Raw genomic sequence first — 16,419 nt, forward strand, 5'->3', positions numbered from 1 at the left:
GCTGCATCTTGGAACTGTCCTCTACTCTACATTAGGGCTACACCCTCTAAGTTCTTGACCTTAGATAGTCCTTCTCTATTTGGTACATATTTGCATGATGCTCACAGTGCTATACTTGATTTAAAAAAATTGGCCTGTTATTTGGCCAAGGAAAGACTATTTTGGTATTGTTTTAATTCTTTACTATCTATTTTGTTAATTATTTGTGTGAATAAAAAAAAATCCTAGATTTCTTACCTCTTGTCATGGTACTATTTCCCAATATTATCTGGTGAATACTTAGGAAATGCAATTTTATTTTAATATGTCCTAAACAAAACACAATTGTGAAAGAAAACTGGTAGAGAAAAACATAATAAATTTTGAAGATAAGTAACAGTTAATTCTGAAATATCTGCCACTCTTACTCCTTTATATTAGAACCTAATGTTGCCAAGAAATGTTATCCACACCGATTTTTTTAAAATGAAGTGACAAAATAAGTTTCTTTTCTGATGATAAGAGCTGTAACCCCTGCAGCATAACAGCACCTGAGCAGCATCTGTGATGTGAAACTGGCCTCAGCGATTTCCCTTGAAGAAGACTGCTTAGTCAGGACCTTCAAGAAAGCTGCTGCTCTTTAGGACCTAGACTCTACGAGGAACGTCCCGGTTCCCTACAGAACTTGGGCTGGCTGTCATCCCATCCAGTATCCAGTCTGCAGTTGCCACTCAGACACGTAGAGTGTGTGTCTGGGGACGACACATAGTAGAATAGGAAAGGATACAGAGCTCTGTCGTACCAGCACATTTATTGTAAGGAACTAGTTATGCTGCAACTGCTTTGCTCTTTTATATTCTAGGCAACACACCGGTGAATATAAGTCATAACGAACATATTCAACATTTTTTCCATCAGTTCAATACATTATTCATAAATATTAGAGATGGAAAAGACCTAGTAGATTACGGAGTCCAAACCTCCCTTCTGTACCGCCCTTTCCCCCAACTGTTGATGGTAGCTCAACAAAACAAGACAACAACAAATCACACGAGGAAAGCAAGAAATTCACAAGTTTTACAAGTAAAACGGAAAGCTCCAAAGAAGTCTGTATTGAGGGTGAGGAAGTTCAAGGCCTTCTCTTCCTGCTGGTGGTGGAGCTCTGAAGACTAAAAGTATGGTGGCCCTTTGCTGTGAAGGCAAGCCAAGGGAGAAAAATGCCAGCTTCTCCTCTTGAGGATCATAATTCAAGGTAAAGCGCAAGAGGCAATCCCATGTCCTTGGCTAAGCGCTTCCTATCTGTCTCTACAACCTGGTGTGGATTCAGGCATTCTTCTCTCCTGTTAGAACTTGAGATACCGACGATAATGATAAAAGAAAATGTATAAATGAATAGAGAGTTAAAACTACTAGAGTATGCTCCCTGGGATTATCTGTACTATCAAGATAGGAAAACTTTGCAGATGCTACTGTCTCTCTAGAGGAATAAATGCTTGCATTTTAATATTCTCAGCAGCTGGTTCCTGTTGAATGCCATCAGGATGATTCAGCCACCCACCAGGAACACCAGTAATGGCAAGTGCACACAGAGAAATCTGCAAAACTTTCTTCTCTTGATGCCAACACTATTACTCTGGCAAAGTCAGAACCCTTTATTGAATTACCAGTTCTACTAAATGTGACCTTGTTCCCCTCACAAATACCAGCTCGCTTTCAAATAAATGGAACTTCTGGCTGATTAAGATGCAGCATACTTCCTGATTTAAGCACACCCTACGGTCAGCTTCTCCTCAGCTATGGCCATGTGATTTACCCCCTTTTATTTTCTCACTATTCACTGTAACCCTGAAGAACCAGTGAGATCCATATACACCTCGAGTCCACCTTGCGTGCCATCCTGCCTACAGCTGACTTGAAGTATTTAATGCTATATCTCTACCCTGACATGCCTCAAGTTATTTTATCATGTCCAGTTTTTAGAAGTTTCTCATTTCCACAGAATGGGGTTGCATGCCAGGAAAACAGAAATGTGTAGATAAACTGCATTGACCCTAGACCTCATTGATACAGAATTACCATACCACATTCAAGTTAGATAAAAAATTATATACTTGCCCCCTTCTTCGAACAGACCAGATTAGACACTAAAAGGAAGAAATGCCAAAGATGACAGCTAGCTCTCAAAAATGTCTCACTGCCTCATTTTCTGGTCCCCAAAGTAAAATCTAAGGACATTCAACACAGATTCAGGAGCTTTCAACAGCCATGAAAATATATGGCTGGAGAGGGAATTTATAAATGTAACGAATACACAATTGGCTTATAACAGATGCAACTAAAATTAAATTCGATATCTTGACCTGCTCTCCAAAGTGAAAGTTTCTAGTTCAGGCTGCAGACAGAGGTATAACCAGCTCATTAATCACATGAAACAGAACTATAAGCTGACACTTCTGGGGATGCTGCAAAGAGCAATCCTATGTGATTGGGGGGCCTGTGTGAAACCTGAAAGGGAAGGCAGGCGGCACCGACAGTCTACAGTGAGCAATACTGATATCGTTTATGGCGTCCATAGGTTGGCCAGGGCCGACTATTCTAAACTTCCAGGAAAGAACTGAAGGATCTTTGTAAGGAAGTAATGGGGCCTATGGACTTGCACAAAAAAGATTCAATATATTTTTATTCAGCTCCTATTATGTAAAAGTCATTGTGTTTGTTGCTTGAAGAGATTTTGAACTCAATAAGATCAATCTATGACCTCGAAAAGAATACTGTTGGGGAAGAACTAGGGGAAAGGGAATATTAATAGTAGTAGTAGTAACAACAACAATGATACTGAGAGATGATCATGCGCTGGTCATGGTACTAAGCACTCTATATACTCCATTTCAGGAATTCTTACAATATTCCAGCAAGGTAGTTATCATTTTCCTACTTATAGATGTGGAAATTGAGGCCCAGTGAAATTAAGGGCACTGCCCAGATTACATAGACCTGTTCCTTACATTACAAATAAACATACAAATGGCTAATCTATAAGAGTGAATATGACTAAAGCCATTAAAAGATAGAGTACTGTAGAAATAGAGAAGGCAGAATTTGTCTCTACTTGGGAGCACCAGGTGAAAAGAACAGGGGTGTGGAAATGTAGTGTACACTTAGGAGACAAGGAGGAACCCTGTTAAAATGTGTTTAAACTTATTAACTCAGTACCCTCTGATTAGAACTCACATTTTGATACAACAGTTAGATACATTGATTTGTACAGGAAGATTTCTAAGGAGAAGGACTTCTTTCTAAAGGATTTTCTGACTACAATTTCTCAAAAATTTTTTTCTTTTCTTTCTTTTTCTTTTTCTTTTGGTGGGGATAGAGGGAAGAAGAGAAATGAGATATAAGGTTACCTTGGAGGGGATATGAGGGCTGCATGAGGGAAGCAACGTTAACAGCAGAGAGCGTCCACGGAGTGCCAATGTGGGTGCGTTTTCTTTCATTCCCCAGAATGCCTTATCCCTACCACACATATTTGCCCCCTACCCCATGTAAGGTAGGGTTATTGGTATAGAAATAGGAACGCTAAGGGCCTGCTTACTCTGCTTTCTTCCTCAATTACTTCTGGAATATCATCCACTTTTTATTTATATAAAATTTGTTATAGGGGTCAGGCTTGTGGTGTAGAGCAGAAGCTAGAAACCTTGAGTTCTCGTACAATTTGCCTTTCTCATCTTGAGAAAGTTTGATCACTTTTCCATTTACATTTTCCTATTAGCATGGTGTTAGCCCAAATAGCATTTCTTCTTCTGTTAAACACCCTGTCCCTTTGGTGAAAATAAAATTTTGTGCTTTACTGAAAAATTTCCATTCTTCTCTATTTAGAACCCCTGGTTCACAGAATCCAATGTATAGCACCACTAGTCAAGATGAATTTGTGGAGTTTTAGTTTCTCTGTTTTTTAAGCTTTTATATTAAATAGTGTTTTCCAAATGTAAGTCACAATATATAAAATATATATTTAAAAAAATTCTACATGGTCCTGCACCAGATATTCAGTATTCCTTTCTGGAGAGTTTGGTAACCCACTCACCTTTATTGAGATATCTAAGGCTCCTTCAAGCTCTAAGATGCCATGATTATGATTCTGTGATGCTGACATTTGCTTTGTCGACACTTAAAGCAGAGCTTTTCAACTTCAAACAATAGCATAACAAGTTGCTATAACAATTACACTTATATGAATCTTTAAGCAGATGAGCATAACAGCTCTTTACAACTATTACCACACTGGACAGCCAAAGCTTACGAGGTTGTTGTAATTCTCTGCAAAAGTGAATTCTACACTCGATTATATCCTATTAGGAAAAGTGTTGCCTTTCTATCTACTTTTAAAATTCATGGACTCTTTCTTTTGGTGTCTGTTAGTTTTGCAGCCAGCTACAAGCTTTAAGCATCTCCAATAACTTTCATCATTAGCCTCCGCTCTGTCATGGCTCCTGTGTCTCACCCTTCTGACCTTGCCCACTGAGGTCACTCTTCCTGATGTAATCACACATGCTTCTTTGTAGTTACATTCGTCACAGTGCTCATTAGAATCATCATCATTCCTACTGCACCTTAGGTCAACGAAATTAAATGTGCTTATGCAATTTGTTGTCATTTTAATTTTCCAGCCAGGATTTCTTCATCCAGAAGGACAATTTTATTTTATCTGATCAATAAATAACTAGCCAGTCGAATGACTCTGGAAAGGTTGGTAGAAAGTCGTTCATTGGGGCAAAATCTTGAGTCTAAAGAGGTTTTTGTAAACTTGGACAGTGGCATTTCACTGACCTTGAATCCATAGGTTCAAAATGTATTGATGTCAACTTAGTCTTTCAATCTAGTAAAGCAATAAGGATAAAATATGCGTGATTTATATTTGTGTGTTGAATTTAATAAATTAGTCAAGAGTTAAGTTTTTTTTTTTGCGGTACGCGGGCCTCTCACTGTTGTGGCCTCTCCCGTTGCAGAGCACAGGCTCCGGACTTGCAGGCTCAGCGGCCATGGCTCCCTGGCCCAGCCGCTCCGTTGCATGTGGGATCTTCCCGGACCGGGGCACGAACCCATGTCCCCTGCATCGGCAGGCGGACTCTCAACCACTGCGCCACCAGAGAAGCCCAAGAGTCAAGGTATTTTTAAAGAAATATTCAAGTCCGTTCCACAGTGACTAATTCACTTTCAGATATAGTCTAAAATATTCTTTTTGGGCTTCCCTGGTGGCGCAGTGGTTAAGAATCTGCCTGCCGATGCAGGGGACACGGGTTCAAGCCCTGGTCCGGGAATATCCCACATGCCGCGGAGCAACTAAGCCCGTGAGCCACAACTACTAAGCCTGCACTCTTGAGCCTGCACGCCACAACTACTGAAGCCCGTGTGCCAAAACTACTGAAGCCCACGCGCCACAACTACTGAAGCCCACATGCCTAGAGCTCGTGCTCCGCAACAAGAGAGGCCACTACAATAAGAAGCCCATGCACCACATCGAAGAGTAGCCCCCGCTCGCTGCAACTAGAGAAAGCCCGTGTGCAGCAACGAAGACCCAACACAGCCAAAAATAAAAAATAAAATAAATAAATTTAAAAAATATTCTTTTTGCTGTAGTTTTAACTTTTTTTTTTTTAAATAAATAAAGAACGTACATAGACTGTGAAGTGGCAATGTAGTCCATTGTGGCATTCTATATATTCCTCAACTTTTGCTCTTTCTATGGTCAGTGTATGTAGAAATAAATAAATCTACAATAGTTTAAGTCTAGATATTTTTGTTTGGCTAAACTCTGAAAACATAGCTTAAATAGAGTTGAAAGCTTGGCATCTCATCATTTCTTTATATTATAAGGCTTACAATGCCACCTTATAAAAGATATATTCGTTTATTTTCATGTTCAATCAAAAGTGTAGGGTTTCAGGTCTTGGAATGGATTACAGATTGTTCTCTCCTGGTTATTTTTGGCTTTAAGTATATTGATCATTTTATCATTTTCTTGTTTTAAACTGCTTTAAACACAGCACAAATGTTATTCTCATCATGCCAGAAATGGGTTTGGAATTGATTTTGAGTTTCCATCAGTTTTACTCTTTGCTCTCTGTGAAAAGTTTTTTACTTGCTTAAATTCAAAAGGATAGTTTTGTTCAAAAGATGTCAGAGTACAGCATTCAGAGATCCTTAGCTAGACAAGAAAACTGGCATTTTCTTCTTTACAAAAAAATAAAAATCATTGCATCTATTGCCATGGACTTTATTGAAATTAGTGAAGAATCATTCATACGAATGCAATTTCAAGGGCTTCCTCCCTCTTTCTCTTCATGTAAGTGTTCGACAAAAGCATGCATCTTCTGAGAAGCTGGCCTGATTGGTCCAGGTTGGCACTGTTTCAGTGTTTGGCCTACAGCGGCTGCTTAGGAATAATTTCATCTCATCCTCTCTGTTTTTCTGGACTGTATCGGACTCAGACACGTGGTATGCAAAGGAAATCCAAGTCCCTTAAAAATGCTATTTCTTTTGGTACTAAAGCCAAGCCCAGTTCTACTTTGGCCAAATGATCTTATCAAGATTTAACAAGAGATATTCAGTAATATCTCCAATCTGGGAGAAGACATTCCACTAAGAAAGATAATTTACTACAGAATATCTATATTTCCTCTTCTGGTACCAGGCAAGGACATGATCGAACTTTATCCTATTGGTACTGAGAATACTATAACACTGATGCAAATTTTATGACAATTATTCATTTCAATTAATTTAAGCGGAAATAAACAAGTAGTTCTTTCCATATTAAAGCAGATACTGGAGATCTATTTTCAGTTATTGCTGAAAATATTTTGGCTTCCATAAAGGCACCTTCCTAACACAGCTGCTTTGCCCTCCTCTGCACTGTCACAATTCAGAATTTGTCACATTTCAGCCAGGTTCTCTAGACTAATTGGATGAAACAATTGCATTACAGTATTAAAATTCCTTTGCAGAATCAAATGAGAGGAGATCTGCACAGTTCAGATAGCCTGGAAGATTTGCAACAAACACGGACCAAATCCTGTATGTTCCATACATCTTTCTACATTTACAGTAATAATCACTTCTATAGTGTCAGGAGTTAACTTCACACTTGAGAATATCAACAAACATAGGGAGAAATTTAGATATGTAAACTTCATTTCCCACCCCATCCTTCCCTCTCCCCTGTGCTGTTTTGTGTTTCAAAGTGGAGTGCTGCATCTTTTTTTTTGAAAAGTGTCAGGAAATCGCTTTCCTGGCAATCTAGGCCTTTGAGTTTATATGTGTGGTAATGACACACCTTGAAACAGAGAGCCCCACAAACCAGAGTGGGACGTTAATTTAAATACAGACTTAGGGGGAAGAGCTCCATCTACTGAATTAGTTAGATCACAGTTTGTACCCTATAGTTATCCCATTCACTACTTTCAACCTCGTACAGGCTCTGGGGAGAACGGAAAAGTTACAGACCCCCAAACAGCTTTGAGTCTGATGTCATTTTGAATATTTCCCAGTTACCCTGAGCCCCTTTCCTTTGCCCTTCCCAGTCTCCAAAGCTTTCCATGTTTCAATATGAAAGAAAAATGGGATGCTTTGCTGGATAAATCATCCTTGGAAAAAGGTAGAAATCCATTGGTAATTGAAGGAAAAGCCCCAAATAGCTGAAGGGAAAGCAACAGAAAAAAATCGTTCTACCTGACCAGTTGGCAGCCCAGGTAAGAAGCAAAGGGAAGAGTAGCCTACTTACTCCTCCCGCCTTACATCATTGCTCGGGAAGTCTGCAGCCACCCAGGATCAGCTCTTCTGGGCTCTCCCCAGCTGCACAGTGCTGTTGTGGCACTGGGAATTTGCTGTGGCTTCATAAGATTATGGGGATATGCTTCAGCAAGCCAAAAAAGTCACAAACAAAATTCAGGAGAGAAAAAAAAGTACAAAAACAGTTGATCTTACTGGAGAAGCACTTGGCATTTTCCTACATATGCCACAATTTTCTTTGGTATTTCCTGGTTCTATGATCAGAAAAGTTATCATATCATGTTTATTACTGTTGTGTTTTCAGGGTTGCTGGTGGCGGGGCGTGGTATAGTGAGAGCAAACAGACCAGACATGGGAGTAGCAAGGTAAAGATTACTTCTCCTACTTGTGTGAAAGCTTTCCAGGGGATCATGAGGTTAAAAAGTTTTCTTCTTCAGAATACTGAAGACATATAGAAATAATATACAGAAAAAATAGCCATAGCCTTTCTAGATTGGGAAAGTAAAAAAACTTGTTTAACACAGTAACAGATACGGAACAAAGCAAATCGTATCGGAATAAACCTGAATGTTAATACAGCTGCATAAAATTCAGGAGTATGTAAGACTTATAAAAATACTTTATAAGTTGAGATAAATTGTTAGAATACAAAAAGACATTAATAAGTATATATGTATATAAAATAATCAGAGGGAGGCAATAATTGGATTTTTAAATTACAGAAAAATAATAAAATATAATAAATTAATAAAAGTTTGCATTAAGGCTAATCCTCTTTCATGCAAAAATAGAATTAATATAAATGTAAAGTGAAGCTGTGTCTCTGTATGTGTGTGCATGTGTATATATATATGTATATTTGCACAAAGTATTACTGACTGACATTGAAAGGTGATATGTTGCATAGAAATAAAAACTTTGAATTATTTTAAATTGGGCATTTAAAGTATCAGCATTAACCTGGCAGGTTTTTTTCTTTTTTTACAATAACATTTAATTTTCAAGTTCTATTTTAAATCATGGAAAGAAAAAAAAAAATTAGAAAAGCATTGCATAGATGCACAATATGTATTTTGTAAAAAATTTCATTTGCATTTCTTAGAATATTTAGTTCTCAAAAAACGGCTAGTTGGCTTTTCTTCAAGCCTCTGCAAGACAAGTTCAGTTCTGAGTCAAGAAAAGCTATGAGAAATTTCACCTCAAAATGAAATTTGTTTGGATAATTATAAAGGCCTGAAAAATGAGATCATCTCCACCATAACTATAACAAACAGCTAATGAATAAATATATTCTGACAAGAATCGATAAGAATTGCAAAGCCTGAGAGGGTCATCGCAGACTTGAAAAAGGTAACCAAGTGAGGAAACATCAAATGGAGTTAATGGAGATAAAGCATTCTGAAAAATGTAAAGTGTTAACAGTCACCGACAGGAAAGAATATACTTCCACAGGGATGACAACAACAAAATGAAACAAAACAACCCAAAACAACTGGAAATATATTATATCTCCTGGAGCAAAGTATGACTACTTATTCAGCAAGAGGAGAACCTACTTCTTTGTCATTCCCTTTGGAAGCCTGTTGTTTTTTTTTTTTAAAAAAAAGGTTGCACAAAAGATACATGTGTTCTTTTTCTGGTATTATTACAGGCCCACCTAGATTTAGCTTTCGGTTCCAGATGAGATCAGGCATGTTCAGACTAGCACATCTTTGCTCTGTAAGCACAGAGCTGCTATCTTTTCACTGGCAAATTCTCGGATCCCCAAATTTATGCACAAAAAATGCCCTTAAAAATCTGCAAATTTTCTACTTCAGTCAAATACCTTATTGAGTTCAATTTTTTTCTTATTTTACTCTGCTAGTAGTAAGCCGAAAAGTTAAGGCAGGCGACTCCCATAAGAAAGGAAAGTTGAATAGTACTTACCCTAAGTATAATGTGCAAGCCTTAATGGGGGAATCTACTTTTGCTCTATGGTTTTTAGAAGGGAATCCAGGTTTAAACTCAGCTCTCGCCCTTTTCCCTTCTGGAAAACTGAGTAGACTCACTGAAGGTGGCTCTGAGAAAGATCCTACAAATCAACAGCCTTACCTGTGGCCATTCAGAAGACTGCACTTTGGTGTGTGTTTAAAACTATGAATAAAGTCAGACACAGCGCATGCTCAGCAGGCAATTTAAAAATATTTATAACATTGTTGTTTCAAAAACAAATTTCCTCAAACAAAGCAAAACTCACATTTCTGATCCATGCCAAGTTTAACGTTCTGAGACAAAGCTGTTTTGGAGTTTTCTGCTGGGGAAAAAAAAGGCTTCTAAAATTTTTGTTGAACGAAAAATAGTTCCCTCTTCCCTTCTGGATACTCTTAAATTAAGAGGTGGAATAAAATTCCCTCTAAGTTTCAACAAAATTCACCTTGGGCTAAGATAAGGCAGTAGATATTTAAGGTCTGTAAAAAATAATTTTGGGGAGAGTAACAAGGAACTAAAAACTATAAGTTTAAAGAATGTAATGGTCATCTGTATCTTCAAGGCAGTCTTGCTTGTTACTATACAAAAAAAATCCTGATACAAATAGGATATATTATGTTACGTATAGATAGGTTATGCATTGATAAGAATAATGCATAGGAAACTATGTGCATACCTAGAGAAGTTATGTTTTTCTTTTGCTAACTAAAATCTGAACTCTTGAAAACTGTAAAAGAAATACATCAAAAATTTAGGAGAAACCCAGGAATAATGTCAGTATAATTCCTCTGTTTTACATAGCAGCCATGGAGAGGAAGGCAATCACATATCTATTAGTTAAATTTTGAGTTACACAAAATAAAAATTGGCTTAAATACAGTTTTTAAGGCCCTAATTGCAGCAGGAATTCCTGTGTTACCCTGACTGGAAATTTTTTCTCCTCCTTGAGTATCCCTAAGTATTCCATTTTACCATCTATCACCAAACCCTGCCCGGCCCACAGATCTCACAGATCTTATTCAAATCTCTCACTTAATTCTTAAGTCACTGAATGACTTTCAGCCCCTGCTCTACTTTCCAGGGGTGCTCAGCTGGCCTCACAAAAGCTCCACAGACACATCGTTCAGTATCTCTGATGCTTTCAAGCTCAGCAGAGGGTGCCAAAAAAAAAAAAAAAAAAAAAAAAAATCAGTGATTAAAAAAAAGTTTATTAAAGTGAAACTAGGAGTGCAGATTTGAAGAAGTTGCTTCTACTTTTATTTCCCTCTTAACTCAGCACAGGTGTTTCCTAACTTATACTATCGTGCATGCTGATGAGGGGGAGGGTGAAATTAAGGTGAGGGAATGGGCCAAGGGCCGACCAGCAAGCATTTAGGATTTCCAGCCTCATGTGTTAATGGACATGTCTAAAAATGGACCCCCCAAAAGCCTAGAATGAGGTTTCTTTTTGGCAAATGATTAAACCAGTACACTGAAATAATTAAAGCTTTGTCCTTAAAGAAAGCATCAGATCAACAGAACAAAAACAAAGATAAAAATTGCACACACATATGCATGCGCACACACACACTCTCTCGCACACACAGATACACAAAACTAGCGGGTGAGGGGAGAAGGAAATTAAATAAAAGAAAACAAACAGAGTCCTAACAGGCCATTCTCCGAAAAGGAATCTAAATAAAAAGTCATATGATATCTGATAGTGCAGGACACGTCGCCAAGAACTGGGGCGGATTGCCTACAGGAAGAAAGGGCCAGTGTATTCCAGCTCAAAGAGCTTTTCTTTCCTCCTCCTCTATTTTTTTTCCCTTTTCTCCTCGACTGTGAATGTGTTACTCTCAGGTCAGATGCACGAAGAATCCCAGAATGACAGCTATCACCTTTCACTGTACTCCTGGCGGCACAACTGGCTGATAGGAGCTGCCTGAGTTAGGATCAAGAGGGGCTAGTGCAGCTTTCAGTAACAGCCTCTTCCAGTAGCCCCTCTGTCTCTTTCATAGACCCCCTTGGTCACGTTAAAAATAGAACAACAATAACAACAAAAAAGCACAAGCAAAAAACAAAACAAAAAACAAAAATGCAAACACAACAGCCCACAGCAACAAAAGAGTTCAAGGGGAAAAAAAAAATCAGAAACAAGCCAAAAGGGGGGAAAAAAAAAGCTCTTGCCTTCAATATAAAACTTTTTCAAGACCGAGTTTCTTTTCTCTTATTTTGATGACTTTCTTTTTAAAGATCTTTTTCTCCTTAAGCACTCTTAAGAGCATTAAAAATCTCTACAAAAATACAGAAAAGTCTCAAGGCAATATAAGAATTTTCCTGAGGAAAACACATAACGGTAAGAAGTGAGTTACCCTAGAAAAATTTGGATTTGCCAAAAGTTCCCCTAATTCTAATGTCTTTCAGCGACTTCAAGTGCAAACACTGGCCACCTAGCTCTTGTTTTTTCTCTGGTGGGTCATTACTGAGGCAACACATACACAGTAAGGTTTCCCGAAAAGACTCCTTGTTATCAAGTTACTTCAAACATAAGGCGCTCACACCTCCCAGCCAGAAGGGCTTATTGACTAGACACCACTCTCTGCCCTGATATGTATTACACCCTTAAGAAGCAGTTACTTAAATGTATTCTAAAAATATGGAAAAATGTATATATTTTCCCTACAGTTTCCCACCCCAGGGACAGGAACAGATTATACTTTCAGTGAATGAAAAAAAAAAAAAAAAAGAAGAAGAAAAGAGTTTCTGAATCTCGAAACAACTGTTGTAGCTGGTTTCCACTTAGTAAAATAGTTATCTGTAGTTAGGTACTGTACATAATGTATATTTAAGAAATTTTGTGGTGCTTGTGAATTTTCCCCCTGTTCAGTTTTGTGTCTATTAAGTATCTTAAAGAGATTTCCAAATAACAATTGAAATATAAATGCATTAGGAGGAGAACTTTTAGAAAGAAAACATTTTCTTGAGTTTATAATTCAAGGATGTCAGTATAAAGATATAAATGTACAGCATATGTAAAAGGTGGAATTGTTTACACGTCTTGCACAGACAGTTCACATGATTTCTTTCTTCTTTTGTTGGAGCATTAATTTGAAAATGATAAGCATTCTGGAATGTTTGCTACAAACACAAATTCATGGTGAAAATATACATGCATAGGCAAAAAAATCAAATGGAGAACACGCAAAGCTACGTGGCAATCAGAATCGTAGAAAAATCTCTGTCTAGACTATATTTCGCTTGAACTAGTGTATCACGGATGGGGCAGTAATCTCTCTGGGGGTTTTGTAATTTACGTCATTAAATAGAAACAAAAATAAAATACAAATATCTGTTCCCTTAGTATCTTTTCTTAATAACTGACAAGTGACACAAGCGGTACCTATTAAACGGATGCAAAAACTTGTGAGACCGAATGAACTAATGTACCCCATTGGTATTTTGGGAACCCAAATCCCATAATTAACTTTTTACCTAAGAGGCAAAAGTAGAAGACGTTCTTGCCACTAAATTGATTATTTTGTGGAGTCTTGTTCTCTCCTCCACAGGATTTTAGGGACCCAGAATGGGTAAAGAGATGACAGCAGAGGATGAATCCTGAACAACTTTTATTGTGAGTAGAAAAAAATAGCATAGAGTGAGCATAGAACAGTTGGATTTAGAAAGATTAAAAGACGATAAAAGAGCAACATATCCAACTTAATTAGTCTTTTTCCTTTTCCTTTTTTATGTATATATATTGGGGTGATGGGGAGAAAAGATAACTGGATTTCTTTTGAATGTCTTTGTGTCTTTATAGAGTGAATGTTCTGTTCCTGTCTCTCTCTTTTTAGGCGAAAAACTAATAAAAATAGAAAAACATATATCAGACATTAAGCTCACTGCCCCCCCCCCCCCACCCCTTCCCTTTGTAAAGAACTCTTTGTTCTCTAGTGAAAATGCTGAAAAATCCCCGGGCAGCTACTCCCTGAAACAAGTGCAAAACACTTAGAGGCTTTTGGGCTGGCTGGGAGCCAGGAACCCTCCCGCTGTCTGGTTAGAAGAGGAAAAAAAGAAGAGAGAGGGAGAGAGGGGAAGAGAGATGGGGGGGCAGAGAGAGAGAGAGAGAGGAAGAGAGAGAGAGAGAGAGGAAGAGAGAGAGAGAGAGAGAGAGAGAGAGAGAGAGAGAGAGAGAGAAATTGGAGCTTCCTTTAATAGACATAGGAAGCAGCGTTTTTTTTTTTCTTTTTCCTTTTTTTCAAAACTGGCGGTCAAGCGTTAAGTAACTCCCGTCTAAATCCACCTGCTAGAAATGAACTTGGGTAACCCCCCAGGGGTGCACAAAGACAGGGAAGACAGTAACATAGTCCATACTCTTTCCCACCCCCCGTTGTACTGCTTCCATTCTTTCTGCTCCCATACACAAATGCCCACAGATCTCACGCCACCCCCTTACCCCCCAACAACAAACACAGCGAAATACATGCTCCCTAGGTCTCTTAAAAAAAAAAAAAAGGCTTTTCCATCTCGGTTGCGACACAGTGATAAGGGGTAGCGAACATCTCATACCTGGTGTGAATGCTAATCAGTCAGGAGTTCTCCTTTTCCCAAGACAGGGAACTGTTTCCTTCCAAATTTATTAGAACCTCCTCCACTGCCTCTTTGAAAAACCTTCTTTGTCACCCTCTCCCAAGTCCCGATACTTCTTTAAAAAAAAAATGGCTTCGGAGCTCCTTCTATTCTTGATATTGATTCTCTCTCTCTCCCCCCACCCCTCCTCCTCTCTCCTGTCTGTGTCTCTTCTGAGTGGTCTATTGATAAGTCCCTGGAGGCACTGGGTCAGCCTGCCCGTAGGAAACCAGACACAATGCACAAATCTCCGAGTGCCATTCTGCCATCAGCAAGCAGACCACGTTTAGGAGAGAGAGAGAGGAAAAAAAAAAAAACAGTAGAGCAAGAGACAGAGAGAGAGAGAGAGAGAGAGAGAGAGAGAGAGAGAGAGAGAGACCAACCGAGGGAGGGAGAGACCGAGAGGAAGAGGTGGGGGAGAGAGAGAGGGGGAGAGAGACAGAGGGAGAGAGACACGGAAGGAGAGAGAGAGAGAGTGTGAGAAAAAGACTGATTGGAACAGGAGGGAGGGAGAGAGAGAAAGGGAGAGGGAGAGAGAGAGCGCGAGAGGGAGAGCGACACTGCCAGTCAGGTTAATCATCCCTACTTTAATTAGCTGTTCGGCTTAGACATAAAACAATTGAATTTGAATGATCTGTCAGCAGGCTCGGCTGAACCAAAGGGGAAAAGCGAATATTACAAAAAGACTGTTGGTGTGTTCTGATAAGCAATACTGCTCCTACTGACAAATCCTCAAAGGGGGAACTATTAAAACTTACAACTAAACAAAAAGTGCAAATGTAAATGGCACTAGATAGAGGTCTTTTTAAAAAATGGAGTTTTCTACCCTAGTTTTATCAACATAGATATTTATGTGCAGGTGCCAGCATATTAGGGTCTGTGTGTAATGTGTGAAAGTTTATTAACGATGGTCTGGGAGTGTAGCAGACAGATGCTGCAGAGAACAAGACAGGTACAGTCGGATGCCGAGTCTAGATCTTGGAGGGAGATGGATGCTGGAAGAAGAGGAACCGTGGCAAGAGATCAGCACAAAGTCAGTGGGCAGACAGGCAGACAGATTTTAGGCACTGCACGATCTCGTCTAAAAAGGCAAAAGTTCTGATGCAATAATAGGTGCAAAACAATCCATCCGTCCTTCTCTCTCGGGAGCACTCCAAGGTGCAGTTAAAATGGATTAATCTTTGTGACAAACAGAGCTGGCAAGGCAGACTATGGCAGACACTGAAGGCGACTCGCAGACCCAGAGAATACCAGAGCCGGGAAAAGCCACAGAGATCAATCTCTCCAACGCCCTAATTTAGCAGATGAGGAAACTGAGGGCCAGAGACTCAGGCTAATAAATCATAAAGGCAACAGCACTGCCGACATTGGAACCCAGGGCTCCACCAGTGCTGTTTCCATCATACCAGCCAACTTCCAGCTTTGTTTAAAGATTCTGGCCCAACAGGTATGGAAATCACCCTTGTCTTCATAATAATAAGATTCTTCCACCTATACAGCTAGTGCACAGACCTCTAATTCTTAAAAATGTCTAAATAGCTAAGTGGAAATTTTTGGGGGTTCATTTTGAATTCTAGGGATAGAGATTTAAGTGCTTAATTCATTCTCAGAGAAAAGCAGAAAAATATTGCATTGTACAGGCCCAGTCTCATCAAGGTATAGCTAGCTGGTGCCACATTCCAAGCTAGTGAAGGCCAGTTGATCGATCTACAAAGACCTCTCCCAGAGTTTGCAATTCTCTTTGTGAATATCGTCCGCTACACATCACAATGTAAAAAGATGTGTTCTTTCATACAACTCATTTTTAAAATGTAGGCACACTGTAGGTGAAAGAGATTGAATCTTTCAGTTTACAGTGTCATTTTCAATCACTGATGAGATTTTCTACCTGAAAGATTAGCTATAGGCAACTTTTCCTATATATTTCATTTGAAACGAGCCACTAAAATAGAAAGGGGGAAACTGTATTATCTGCCTATGTATTTGATGGTATCTTTTTGGACATATATGATCATATTCAGTAAGGATCTTCCTCTTACAGCAGATAATTGAAGGTAAAATTTTTTTAAGGGGGAA

General features: G+C 38.9%; 1 protein-coding gene across 22 annotated transcripts in view; it reads right to left on the bottom strand.

Moving 5' to 3' along the window:
- The window catches only part of ZBTB20 (zinc finger and BTB domain containing 20), a 799,009-nt gene that overhangs the window by 105,918 nt on the left and 676,672 nt on the right, over positions 1-16,419 (bottom strand). Inside the window, exon 1 of one of the 22 annotated variants that reach the window (XM_082839971.1) lies at positions 10,004-13,685. The exons of the other annotated variants lie outside the window; for them this stretch is intronic. The gene's annotated coding sequence lies outside the window, so the exon portion shown is untranslated. Of the gene's footprint in view, positions 1-10,003; positions 13,686-16,419 lie in introns of those variants that run through there. 22 annotated transcript variants of the gene reach the window in all.

Source organism: Leucopleurus acutus (assembly GCF_964270905.1).
Source record: "Leucopleurus acutus genome assembly, chromosome: 5".
NCBI lineage: Eukaryota > Metazoa > Chordata > Mammalia > Artiodactyla > Delphinidae > Leucopleurus > Leucopleurus acutus.